At 47.6% G+C, this 13171-nt stretch overlaps 9 non-coding genes across 9 annotated transcripts; all 9 read right to left on the bottom strand.

The window, feature by feature from the left end:
* Window positions 1-945: 945 nt before the first annotated feature.
* On the bottom strand, window positions 946-1136 carry LOC142684436 (U2 spliceosomal RNA). The gene has a single exon (XR_012854060.1). It is a non-coding gene; the product is annotated as a U2 spliceosomal RNA (small nuclear RNA).
* A 1300-nt stretch (window positions 1137-2436) lies between these two features.
* LOC142684435 (U2 spliceosomal RNA) lies at window positions 2437-2627 on the bottom strand. The gene has a single exon (XR_012854059.1). It is a non-coding gene; the product is annotated as a U2 spliceosomal RNA (small nuclear RNA).
* A 1296-nt stretch (window positions 2628-3923) lies between these two features.
* Window positions 3924-4114, bottom strand: LOC142684433 (U2 spliceosomal RNA). Its single transcript, XR_012854058.1, has one exon. It is a non-coding gene; the product is annotated as a U2 spliceosomal RNA (small nuclear RNA).
* Window positions 4115-5411: 1297 nt separating this feature from the next.
* Window positions 5412-5602, bottom strand: LOC142684432 (U2 spliceosomal RNA). Its single transcript, XR_012854057.1, has one exon. It is a non-coding gene; the product is annotated as a U2 spliceosomal RNA (small nuclear RNA).
* Window positions 5603-6910: 1308 nt separating this feature from the next.
* Window positions 6911-7101, bottom strand: LOC142684431 (U2 spliceosomal RNA). The gene has a single exon (XR_012854056.1). It is a non-coding gene; the product is annotated as a U2 spliceosomal RNA (small nuclear RNA).
* Window positions 7102-8389: 1288 nt separating this feature from the next.
* On the bottom strand, window positions 8390-8580 carry LOC142684734 (U2 spliceosomal RNA). The gene has a single exon (XR_012854330.1). It is a non-coding gene; the product is annotated as a U2 spliceosomal RNA (small nuclear RNA).
* Window positions 8581-9884: 1304 nt separating this feature from the next.
* Window positions 9885-10075, bottom strand: LOC142684430 (U2 spliceosomal RNA). Its single transcript, XR_012854055.1, has one exon. It is a non-coding gene; the product is annotated as a U2 spliceosomal RNA (small nuclear RNA).
* A 1300-nt stretch (window positions 10076-11375) lies between these two features.
* LOC142684756 (U2 spliceosomal RNA) lies at window positions 11376-11566 on the bottom strand. The gene has a single exon (XR_012854350.1). It is a non-coding gene; the product is annotated as a U2 spliceosomal RNA (small nuclear RNA).
* Window positions 11567-12846: 1280 nt separating this feature from the next.
* Window positions 12847-13037, bottom strand: LOC142684429 (U2 spliceosomal RNA). The gene has a single exon (XR_012854054.1). It is a non-coding gene; the product is annotated as a U2 spliceosomal RNA (small nuclear RNA).
* Between the last annotated feature and the right edge of the window lie 134 nt (window positions 13038-13171).

The following is a 13171-nucleotide window of genomic DNA, read 5'->3' as shown; positions in this document are numbered from 1 at the left end:
TGCTGAGCAGCACTGACCAACACTGCCTGGGCCCAGGCTTTTATCTCTGAGGCCCCATTATGATGTCAGAAAGCTGGCTCTGGAATCCTGAGGGCTCCACTATGACACGTGCAAAGTTCCGTCTGAACTTTATATAAGACGGTGAGGCTCAGTCAGTCACTCAGTGTTGCCTGAGAGGGCAACACTGCAACAGCCGGCCGCCAGGCTGTCTTTTTTTTGCACAGCTAGTTGCCTCCAGGAGGCCACAAGAGGGAGACAAGGGACTGCAAAATGGAAAATAGGCATCCACCAACTTTACAGACAACTTCTCCTTGCTCCTACAACCTCCATCCTTGCACAGTTTGTTATTCTTCTAGGTAACATAGTAACAAATCCAAATTGCTGCTCTCTTTGTAGGCAAGCAAGGCTTTGTTGCAACTGCAATTCTTACTTCTTCTTGAAATGTAGGGACGACAGTACATTCCATCACATCCATCTAGTGTACACAGGTAGGTCCATTGTGGCGGGCAGGCGAGCGGGCGGGCTGCTTTATTGGCTGTTTGCTGTTCCCCTACTCCACTCCACTATTTGACTGTTGTGCTGCATCAATCAATCAATCAATCAATCAATCAATCAATCAATCAATCAATCAATCAATCAATCAATCAGTGGCTGGCTCAGGTGCAGCTCTTTAACTTACCTAAAAGGGAGGGCGGAGAGAAGACAAGGAAGGTGAATGAGGTGTTCCAATGTGAAATGCCGGAAACACAGAAACACAGACGACACACAACAAGAGGTGGCAATCTATTCATTAATTGCATTTAATCAATGAGCTCATTATCACTCATGCATTGTCCAACAGGTGTTGAAATAATGGGATTAAAAGGGGAGATCCCTTCAGAAAGACAGAAACAATAGCAAAGACAAAAAACACTTTTGGAATCTGCTTTTAGTCAACACATAAGGAAAGGGTGCACCGGTCCTGGAAATACTGCAATACCAGGTCAATGCGTGGAGTGGACAGAGCAAGCTCTATTTCCATCTCCCTGTTCTAAAAATCCATTTAATATATGGTCCCCAGATAGGGGACGTATCAGATATTAAACTGATAAGAACAGATACTACACTTGATCTTAGCCAAAAGGCCGAGAAGCGATAACCCGAACGGGCCGCGCGTTGCCCGAGCCTGCCCGATACTGCTGTTCAGCCCTTGCAGCGATTCAGCCTACTTCAAGGCAATTCCATGGGGCCCTGCAGGCTCACACACTCACAGCTACACGGGAGGTGAATAAAGGCCGGAGAGGAAGCCAGACAGGATTTGCTTCTTTTGCTTGCACCACAATGCAGTGCTGAAAGAGGAGGAATCTACATAAAAACGCCTTCCTGGCAACGCCCAAATGCCCTGCTGCCATGCAGATAAACACTGGCAGCGGCAGCAAGTGCATGCCCACAGCCACCCCTTGTTCCTTCACACCTTGTATCAGCTGTAATCCAGTCCAGTCCAGTGCTGCCTGCTGAGCAGCACTGACCAACACTGCCTGGGCCCAGGCTTTTATCTCTGAGGCCCCATTATGATGTCAGAAAGCTGGCTCTGGAATCCTGAGGGCTCCACTATGACACGTGCAAAGTTCCGTCTGAACTTTATATAAGACGGTGAGGCTCAGTCAGTCACTCAGTGTTGCCTGAGAGGGCAACACTGCAACAGCCGGCCGCCAGGCTGTCTTTTTTTTGCACAGCTAGTTGCCTCCAGGAGGCCACAAGAGGGAGACAAGGGACTGCAAAATGGAAAATAGGCATCCACCAACTTTACAGACAACTTCTCCTTGCTCCTACAACCTCCATCCTTGCACAGTTTGTTATTCTTCTAGGTAACATAGTAACAAATCCAAATTGCTGCTCTCTTTGTAGGCAAGCAAGGCTTTGTTGCAACTGCAATTCTTACTTCTTCTTGAAATGTAGGGACGACAGTACATTCCATCACATCCATCTAGTGTACACAGGTAGGTCCATTGTGGCGGGCAGGCGAGCGGGCGGGCTGCTTTATTGGCTGTTTGCTGTTCCCCTACTCCACTCCACTATTTGACTGTTGTGCTGCATCAATCAATCAATCAATCAATCAATCAATCAATCAATCAATCAATCAATCAATCAATCAATCAGTGGCTGGCTCAGGTGCAGCTCTTTAACTTACCTAAAAGGGAGGGCGGAGAGAAGACAAGGAAGGTGAATGAGGTGTTCCAATGTGAAATGCCGGAAACACAGAAACACAGACGACACACAACAAGAGGTGGCAATCTATTCATTAATTGCATTTAATCAATGAGCTCATTATCACTCATGCATTGTCCAACAGGTGTTGAAATAATGGGATTAAAAGGGGAGATCCCTTCAGAAAGACAGAAACAATAGCAAAGACAAAAAACACTTTTGGAATCTGCTTTTAGTCAACACATAAGGAAAGGGTGCACCGGTCCTGGAAATACTGCAATACCAGGTCAATGCGTGGAGTGGACAGAGCAAGCTCTATTTCCATCTCCCTGTTCTAAAAATCCATTTAATATATGGTCCCCAGATAGGGGACGTATCAGATATTAAACTGATAAGAACAGATACTACACTTGATCTTAGCCAAAAGGCCGAGAAGCGATAACCCGAACGGGCCGCGCGTTGCCCGAGCCTGCCCGATACTGCTGTTCAGCCCTTGCAGCGATTCAGCCTACTTCTAGGCAATTCCATGGGGCCCTGCAGGCTCACACACTCACAGCTACACGGGAGGTGAATAAAGGCCGGAGAGGAAGCCAGACAGGATTTGCTTCTTTTGCTTGCACCACAATGCAGTGCTGAAAGAGGAGGAATCTACATAAAAACGCCTTCCTGGCAACGCCCAAATGCCCTGCTGCCATGCAGATAAACACTGGCAGCGGCAGCAAGTGCATGCCCACAGCCACCCCTTGTTCCTTCACACCTTGTATCAGCTGTAATCCAGTCCAGTCCAGTGCTGCCTGCTGAGCAGCACTGACCAACACTGCCTGGGCCCAGGCTTTTATCTCTGAGGCCCCATTATGATGTCAGAAAGCTGGCTCTGGAATCCTGAGGGCTCCACTATGACACGTGCAAAGTTCCGTCTGAACTTTATATAAGACGGTGAGGCTCAGTCAGTCACTCAGTGTTGCCTGAGAGGGCAACACTGCAACAGCCGGCCGCCAGGCTGTCTTTTTTTTGCACAGCTAGTTGCCTCCAGGAGGCCACAAGAGGGAGACAAGGGACTGCAAAATGGAAAATAGGCATCCACCAACTTTACAGACAACTTCTCCTTGCTCCTACAACCTCCATCCTTGCACAGTTTGTTATTCTTCTAGGTAACATAGTAACAAATCCAAATTGCTGCTCTCTTTGTAGGCAAGCAAGGCTTTGTTGCAACTGCAATTCTTACTTCTTCTTGAAATGTAGGGACAACAGTACATTCCATCACATCCATCTAGTGTACACAGGTAGGTCCATTGTGGCGGGCAGGCGAGCGGGCGGGCTGCTTTATTGGCTGTTTGCTGTTCCCCTACTCCACTCCACTATTTGACTGTTGTGCTGCATCAATCAATCAATCAATCAATCAATCAATCAATCAATCAATCAATCAATCAATCAATCAGTGGCTGGCTCAGGTGCAGCTCTTTAACTTACCTAAAAGGGAGGGCGGAGAGAAGACAAGGAAGGTGAATGAGGTGTTCCAATGTGAAATGCCGGAAACACAGAAACACAGACGACACACAACAAGAGGTGGCAATCTATTCATTAATTGCATTTAATCAATGAGCTCATTATCACTCATGCATTGTCCAACAGGTGTTGAAATAATGGGATTAAAAGGGGAGATCCCTTCAGAAAGACAGAAACAATAGCAAAGACAAAAAACACTTTTGGAATCTGCTTTTAGTCAACACATAAGGAAAGGGTGCACCGGTCCTGGAAATACTGCAATACCAGGTCAATGCGTGGAGTGGACAGAGCAAGCTCTATTTCCATCTCCCTGTTCTAAAAATCCATTTAATATATGGTCCCCAGATAGGGGACGTATCAGATATTAAACTGATAAGAACAGATACTACACTTGATCTTAGCCAAAAGGCCGAGAAGCGATAACCCGAACGGGCCGCGCGTTGCCCGAGCCTGCCCGATACTGCTGTTCAGCCCTTGCAGCGATTCAGCCTACTTCTAGGCAATTCCATGGGGCCCTGCAGGCTCACACACTCACAGCTACACGGGAGGTGAATAAAGGCCGGAGAGGAAGCCAGACAGGATTTGCTTCTTTTGCTTGCACCACAATGCAGTGCTGAAAGAGGAGGAATCTACATAAAAACGCCTTCCTGGCAACGCCCAAATGCCCTGCTGCCATGCAGATAAACACTGGCAGCGGCAGCAAGTGCATGCCCACAGCCACCCCTTGTTCCTTCACACCTTGTATCAGCTGTAATCCAGTCCAGTCCAGTGCTGCCTGCTGAGCAGCACTGACCAACACTGCCTGGGCCCAGGCTTTTATCTCTGAGGCCCCATTATGATGTCAGAAAGCTGGCTCTGGAATCCTGAGGGCTCCACTATGACACGTGCAAAGTTCCGTCTGAACTTTATATAAGACGGTGAGGCTCAGTCAGTCACTCAGTGTTGCCTGAGAGGGCAACACTGCAACAGCCGGCCGCCAGGCTGTCTTTTTTTTTGCACAGCTAGTTGCCTCCAGGAGGCCACAAGAGGGAGACAAGGGACTGCAAAATGGAAAATAGGCATCCACCAACTTTACAGACAACTTCTCCTTGCTCCTACAACCTCCATCCTTGCACAGTTTGTTATTCTTCTAGGTAACATAGTAACAAATCCAAATTGCTGCTCTCTTTGTAGGCAAGCAAGGCTTTGTTGCAACTGCAATTCTTACTTCTTCTTGAAATGTAGGGACGACAGTACATTCCATCACATCCATCTAGTGTACACAGGTAGGTCCATTGTGGCGGGCAGGCGAGCGGGCGGGCTGCTTTATTGGCTGTTTGCTGTTCCCCTACTCCACTCCACTATTTGACTGTTGTGCTGCATCAATCAATCAATCAATCAATCAATCAATCAATCAATCAATCAATCAATCAATCAATCAGTGGCTGGCTCAGGTGCAGCTCTTTAACTTACCTAAAAGGGAGGGCGGAGAGAAGACAAGGAAGGTGAATGAGGTGTTCCAATGTGAAATGCCGGAAACACAGAAACACAGACGACACACAACAAGAGGTGGCAATCTATTCATTAATTGCATTTAATCAATGAGCTCATTATCACTCATGCATTGTCCAACAGGTGTTGAAATAATGGGATTAAAAGGGGAGATCCCTTCAGAAAGACAGAAACAATAGCAAAGACAAAAAACACTTTTGGAATCTGCTTTTAGTCAACACATAAGGAAAGGGTGCACCGGTCCTGGAAATACTGCAATACCAGGTCAATGCGTGGAGTGGACAGAGCAAGCTCTATTTCCATCTCCCTGTTCTAAAAATCCATTTAATATATGGTCCCCAGATAGGGGACGTATCAGATATTAAACTGATAAGAACAGATACTACACTTGATCTTAGCCAAAAGGCCGAGAAGCGATAACCCGAACGGGCCGCGCGTTGCCCGAGCCTGCCCGATACTGCTGTTCAGCCCTTGCAGCGATTCAGCCTACTTCTAGGCAATTCCATGGGGCCCTGCAGGCTCACACACTCACAGCTACACGGGAGGTGAATAAAGGCCGGAGAGGAAGCCAGACAGGATTTGCTTCTTTTGCTTGCACCACAATGCAGTGCTGAAAGAGGAGGAATCTACATAAAAACGCCTTCCTGGCAACGCCCAAATGCCCTGCTGCCATGCAGATAAACACTGGCAGCGGCAGCAAGTGCATGCCCACAGCCACCCCTTGTTCCTTCACACCTTGTATCAGCTGTAATCCAGTCCAGTCCAGTGCTGCCTGCTGAGCAGCACTGACCAACACTGCCTGGGCCCAGGCTTTTATCTCTGAGGCCCCATTATGATGTCAGAAAGCTGGCTCTGGAATCCTGAGGGCTCCACTATGACACGTGCAAAGTTCCGTCTGAACTTTATATAAGACGGTGAGGCTCAGTCAGTCACTCAGTGTTGCCTGAGAGGGCAACACTGCAACAGCCGGCCGCCAGGCTGTCTTTTTTTTGCACAGCTAGTTGCCTCCAGGAGGCCACAAGAGGGAGACAAGGGACTGCAAAATGGAAAATAGGCATCCACCAACTTTACAGACAACTTCTCCTTGCTCCTACAACCTCCATCCTTGCACAGTTTGTTATTCTTCTAGGTAACATAGTAACAAATCCAAATTGCTGCTCTCTTTGTAGGCAAGCAAGGCTTTGTTGCAACTGCAATTCTTACTTCTTCTTGAAATGTAGGGACGACAGTACATTCCATCACATCCATCTAGTGTACACAGGTAGGTCCATTGTGGCGGGCAGGCGAGCGGGCGGGCTGCTTTATTGGCTGTTTGCTGTTCCCCTACTCCACTCCACTATTTGACTGTTGTGCTGCATCAATCAATCAATCAATCAATCAATCAATCAATCAATCAATCAATCAATCAATCAATCAATCAATCAATCAGTGGCTGGCTCAGGTGCAGCTCTTTAACTTACCTAAAAGGGAGGGCGGAGAGAAGACAAGGAAGGTGAATGAGGTGTTCCAATGTGAAATGCCGGAAACACAGAAACACAGACGACACACAACAAGAGGTGGCAATCTATTCATTAATTGCATTTAATCAATGAGCTCATTATCACTCATGCATTGTCCAACAGGTGTTGAAATAATGGGATTAAAAGGGGAGATCCCTTCAGAAAGACAGAAACAATAGTAAAGACAAAAAACACTTTTGGAATCTGCTTTTAGTCAACACATAAGGAAAGGGTGCACCGGTCCTGGAAATACTGCAATACCAGGTCAATGCGTGGAGTGGACAGAGCAAGCTCTATTTCCATCTCCCTGTTCTAAAAATCCATTTAATATATGGTCCCCAGATAGGGGACGTATCAGATATTAAACTGATAAGAACAGATACTACACTTGATCTTAGCCAAAAGGCCGAGAAGCGATAACCCGAACGGGCCGCGCGTTGCCCGAGCCTGCCCGATACTGCTGTTCAGCCCTTGCAGCGATTCAGCCTACTTCTAGGCAATTCCATGGGGCCCTGCAGGCTCACACACTCACAGCTACACGGGAGGTGAATAAAGGCCGGAGAGGAAGCCAGACAGGATTTGCTTCTTTTGCTTGCACCACAATGCAGTGCTGAAAGAGGAGGAATCTACATAAAAATGCCTTCCTGGCAACGCCCAAATGCCCTGCTGCCATGCAGATAAACACTGGCAGCGGCAGCAAGTGCATGCCCACAGCCACCCCTTGTTCCTTCACACCTTGTATCAGCTGTAATCCAGTCCAGTCCAGTGCTGCCTGCTGAGCAGCACTGACCAACACTGCCTGGGCCCAGGCTTTTATCTCTGAGGCCCCATTATGATGTCAGAAAGCTGGCTCTGGAATCCTGAGGGCTCCACTATGACACGTGCAAAGTTCCGTCTGAACTTTATATAAGACGGTGAGGCTCAGTCAGTCACTCAGTGTTGCCTGAGAGGGCAACACTGCAACAGCCGGCCGCCAGGCTGTCTTTTTTTTGCACAGCTAGTTGCCTCCAGGAGGCCACAAGAGGGAGACAAGGGACTGCAAAATGGAAAATAGGCATCCACCAACTTTACAGACAACTTCTCCTTGCTCCTACAACCTCTATCCTTGCACAGTTTGTTATTCTTCTAGGTAACATAGTAACAAATCCAAATTGCTGCTCTCTTTGTAGGCAAGCAAGGCTTTGTTGCAACTGCAATTCTTACTTCTTCTTGAAATGTAGGGACGACAGTACATTCCATCACATCCATCTAGTGTACACAGGTAGGTCCATTGTGGCGGGCAGGCGAGCGGGCGGGCTGCTTTATTGGCTGTTTGCTGTTCCCCTACTCCACTCCACTATTTGACTGTTGTGCTGCATCAATCAATCAATCAATCAATCAATCAATCAATCAATCAATCAATCAATCAGTGGCTGGCTCAGGTGCAGCTCTTTAACTTACCTAAAAGGGAGGGCGGAGAGAAGACAAGGAAGGTGAATGAGGTGTTCCAATGTGAAAGGCCGGAAACACAGAAACACAGACGACACACAACAAGAGGTGGCAATCTATTCATTAATTGCATTTAATCAATGAGCTCATTATCACTCATGCATTGTCCAACAGGTGTTGAAATAATGGGATTAAAAGGGGAGATCCCTTCAGAAAGACAGAAACAATAGCAAAGACAAAAAACACTTTTGGAATCTGCTTTTAGTCAACACATAAGGAAAGGGTGCACCGGTCCTGGAAATACTGCAATACCAGGTCAATGCGTGGAGTGGACAGAGCAAGCTCTACTTCCATCTCCCTGTTCTAAAAATCCATTTAATATATGGTCCCCAGATAGGGGACGTATCAGATATTAAACTGATAAGAACAGATACTACACTTGATCTTAGCCAAAAGGCCGAGAAGCGATAACCCGAACGGGCCGCGCGTTGCCCGAGCCTGCCCGATACTGCTGTTCAGCCCTTGCAGCGATTCAGCCTACTTCTAGGCAATTCCATGGGGCCCTGCAGGCTCACACACTCACAGCTACACGGGAGGTGAATAAAGGCCGGAGAGGAAGCCAGACAGGATTTGCTTCTTTTGCTTGCACCACAATGCAGTGCTGAAAGAGGAGGAATCTACATAAAAACGCCTTCCTGGCAACGCCCAAATGCCCTGCTGCCATGCAGATAAACACTGGCAGCGGCAGCAAGTGCATGCCCACAGCCACCCCTTGTTCCTTCTCACCTTGTATCAGCTGTAATCCAGTCCAGTCCAGTGCTGCCTGCTGAGCAGCACTGACCAACACTGCCTGGGCCCAGGCTTTTATCTCTGAGGCCCCATTATGATGTCAGAAAGCTGGCTCTGGAATCCTGAGGGCTCCACTATGACACGTGCAAAGTTCCGTCTGAACTTTATATAAGACGGTGAGGCTCAGTCAGTCACTCAGTGTTGCCTGAGAGGGCAACACTGCAACAGCCGGCCGCCAGGCTGTCTTTTTTTTGCACAGCTAGTTGCCTCCAGGAGGCCACAAGAGGGAGACAAGGGACTGCAAAATGGAAAATAGGCATCCACCAACTTTACAGACAACTTCTCCTTGCTCCTACAACCTCCATCCTTGCACAGTTTGTTATTCTTCTAGGTAACATAGTAACAAATCCAAATTGCTGCTCTCTTTGTAGGCAAGCAAGGCTTTGTTGCAACTGCAATTCTTACTTCTTCTTGAAATGTAGGGACGACAGTACATTCCATCACATCCATCTAGTGTACACAGGTAGGTCCATTGTGGCGGGCAGGCGAGCGGGCGGGCTGCTTTATTGGCTGTTTGCTGTTCCCCTACTCCACTCCACTATTTGACTGTTGTGCTGCATCAATCAATCAATCAATCAATCAATCAATCAATCAATCAATCAATCAATCAATCAATCAATCAATCAGTGGCTGGCTCAGGTGCAGCTCTTTAACTTACCTAAAAGGGAGGGCGGAGAGAAGACAAGGAAGGTGAATGAGGTGTTCCAATGTGAAATGCCGGAAACACAGAAACACAGACGACACACAACAAGAGGTGGCAATCTATTCATTAATTGCATTTAATCAATGAGCTCATTATCACTCATGCATTGTCCAACAGGTGTTGAAATAATGGGATTAAAAGGGGAGATCCCTTCAGAAAGACAGAAACAATAGCAAAGACAAAAAACACTTTTGGAATCTGCTTTTAGTCAACACATAAGGAAAGGGTGCACCGGTCCTGGAAATACTGCAATACCAGGTCAATGCGTGGAGTGGACAGAGCAAGCTCTATTTCCATCTCCCTGTTCTAAAAATCCATTTAATATATGGTCCCCAGATAGGGGACGTATCAGATATTAAACTGATAAGAACAGATACTACACTTGATCTTAGCCAAAAGGCCGAGAAGCGATAACCCGAACGGGCCGCGCGTTGCCCGAGCCTGCCCGATACTGCTGTTCAGCCCTTGCAGCGATTCAGCCTACTTCTAGGCAATTCCATGGGGCCCTGCAGGCTCACACACTCACAGCTACACGGGAGGTGAATAAAGGCCGGAGAGGAAGCCAGACAGGATTTGCTTCTTTTGCTTGCACCACAATGCAGTGCTGAAAGAGGAGGAATCTACATAAAAACGCCTTCCTGGCAACGGCCAAATGCCCTGCTGCCATGCAGATAAACACTGGCAGCGGCAGCAAGTGCATGCCCACAGCCACCCCTTGTTCCTTCACACCTTGTATCAGCTGTAATCCAGTCCAGTCCAGTGCTGCCTGCTGAGCAGCACTGACCAACACTGCCTGGGCCCAGGCTTTTATCTCTGAGGCCCCATTATGATGTCAGAAAGCTGGCTCTGGAATCCTGAGGGCTCCACTATGACACGTGCAAAGTTCCGTCTGAACTTTATATAAGACGGTGAGGCTCAGTCAGTCACTCAGTGTTGCCTGAGAGGGCAACACTGCAACAGCCGGCCGCCAGGCTGTCTTTTTTTTGCACAGCTAGTTGCCTCCAGGAGGCCACAAGAGGGAGACAAGGGACTGCAAAATGGAAAATAGGCATCCACCAACTTTACAGACAACTTCTCCTTGCTCCTACAACCTCCATCCTTGCACAGTTTGTTATTCTTCTAGGTAACATAGTAACAAATCCAAATTGCTGCTCTCTTTGTAGGCAAGCAAGGCTTTGTTGCAACTGCAATTCTTACTTCTTCTTGAAATGTAGGGACGACAGTACATTCCATCACATCCATCTAGTGTACACAGGTAGGTCCATTGTGGCGGGCAGGCGAGCGGGCGGGCTGCTTTATTGGCTGTTTGCTGTTCCCCTACTCCACTCCACTATTTGACTGTTGTGCTGCATCAATCAATCAATCAATCAATCAATCAATCAATCAATCAATCAATCAATCAATCAATCAATCAGTGGCTGGCTCAGGTGCAGCTCTTTAACTTACCTAAAAGGGAGGGCGGAGAGAAGACAAGGAAGGTGAATGAGGTGTTCCAATGTGAAATGCCGGAAACACAGAAACACAGACGACACACAACAAGAGGTGGCAATCTATTCATTAATTGCATTTAATCAATGAGCTCATTATCACTCATGCATTGTCCAACAGGTGTTGAAATAATGGGATTAAAAGGGGAGATCCCTTCAGAAAGACAGAAACAATAGCAAAGACAAAAAACACTTTTGGAATCTGCTTTTAGTCAACACATAAGGAAAGGGTGCACCGGTCCTGGAAATACTGCAATACCAGGTCAATGCGTGGAGTGGACAGAGCAAGCTCTATTTCCATCTCCCTGTTCTAAAAATCCATTTAATATATGGTCCCCAGATAGGGGACGTATCAGATATTAAACTGATAAGAACAGATACTGCACTTGATCTTAGCCAAAAGGCCGAGAAGCGATAACCCGAACGGGCCGCGCGTTGCCCGAGCCTGCCCGATACTGCTGTTCAGCCCTTGCAGCGATTCAGCCTACTTCTAGGCAATTCCATGGGGCCCTGCAGGCTCACACACTCACAGCTACACGGGAGGTGAATAAAGGCCGGAGAGGAAGCCAGACAGGATTTGCTTCTTTTGCTTGCACCACAATGCAGTGCTGAAAGAGGAGGAATCTACATAAAAACGCCTTCCTGGCAACGCCCAAATGCCCTGCTGCCATGCAGATAAACACTGGCAGCGGCAGCAAGTGCATGCCCACAGCCACCCCTTGTTCCTTCACACCTTGTATCAGCTGTAATCCAGTCCAGTCCAGTGCTGCCTGCTGAGCAGCACTGACCAACACTGCCTGGGCCCAGGCTTTTATCTCTGAGGCCCCATTATGATGTCAGAAAGCTGGCTCTGGAATCCTGAGGGCTCCACTATGACACGTGCAAAGTTCCGTCTGAACTTTATATAAGACGGTGAGGCTCAGTCAGTCACTCAGTGTTGCCTGAGAGGGCAACACTGCAACAGCCGGCCGCCAGGCTGTCTTTTGTTTGCACAGCTAGTTGCCTCCAGGAGGCCACAAGAGGGAGACAAGGGACTGCAAAATGGAAAATAGGCATCCACCAACTTTACAGACAACTTCTCCTTGCTCCTACAACCTCCATCCTTGCACAGTTTGTTATTCTTCTAGGTAACATAGTAACAAATCCAAATTGCTGCTCTCTTTGTAGGCAAGCAAGGCTTTGTTGCAACTGCAATTCTTACTTCTTCTTGAAATGTAGGGACGACAGTACATTCCATCACATCCATCTAGTGTACACAGGTAGGTCCATTGTGGCGGGCAGGCGAGCGGGCGGGCTGCTTTATTGGCTGTTTGCTGTTCCCCTACTCCACTCCACTATTTGACTGTTGTGCTGCATCAATCAATCAATCAATCAATCAATCAATCAATCAATCAATCAGTGGCTGGCTCAGGTGCAGCTCTTTAACTTACCTAAAAGGGAGGGCGGAGAGAAGACAAGGAAGGTGAATGAGGTGTTCCAATGTGAAATGCCGGAAACACAGAAACACAGACGACACACAACAAGAGGTGGCAATCTATTCATTAATTGCATTTAATCAATGAGCTCATTATCACTCATGCATTGTCCAACAGGTGTTGAAATAATGGGATTAAAAGGGGAGATCCCTTCAGAAAGACAGAAACAATAGCAAAGACAAAAAACACTTTTGGAATCTGCTTTTAGTCAACACATAAGGAAAGGGTGCACCGGTCCTGGAAATACTGCAATACCAGGTCAATGCGTGGAGTGGACAGAGCAAGCTCTATTTCCATCTCCCTGTTCTAAAAATCCATTTAATATATGGTCCCCAGATAGGGGACGTATCAGATATTAAACTGATAAGAACAGATACTACACTTGATCTTAGCCAAAAGGCCGAGAAGCGATAACCCGAACGGGCCGCGCGTTGCCCGAGCCTGCCCGATACTGCTGTTCAGCCCTTGCAGCGATTCAGCCTACTTCTAGGCAATTCCATGGGGCCCTGCAGGCTCACACACTCACAGCTACACGGGAGGTGAATA

This window comes from Rhinoderma darwinii (genome assembly GCF_050947455.1).
Source record: "Rhinoderma darwinii isolate aRhiDar2 chromosome 5 unlocalized genomic scaffold, aRhiDar2.hap1 SUPER_5_unloc_10, whole genome shotgun sequence".
Lineage (NCBI taxonomy): Eukaryota > Metazoa > Chordata > Amphibia > Anura > Rhinodermatidae > Rhinoderma > Rhinoderma darwinii.
The sequence above is the reverse complement of the archived record's forward strand: the minus strand, read 5'-3'. Positions and strand labels throughout refer to the sequence as shown.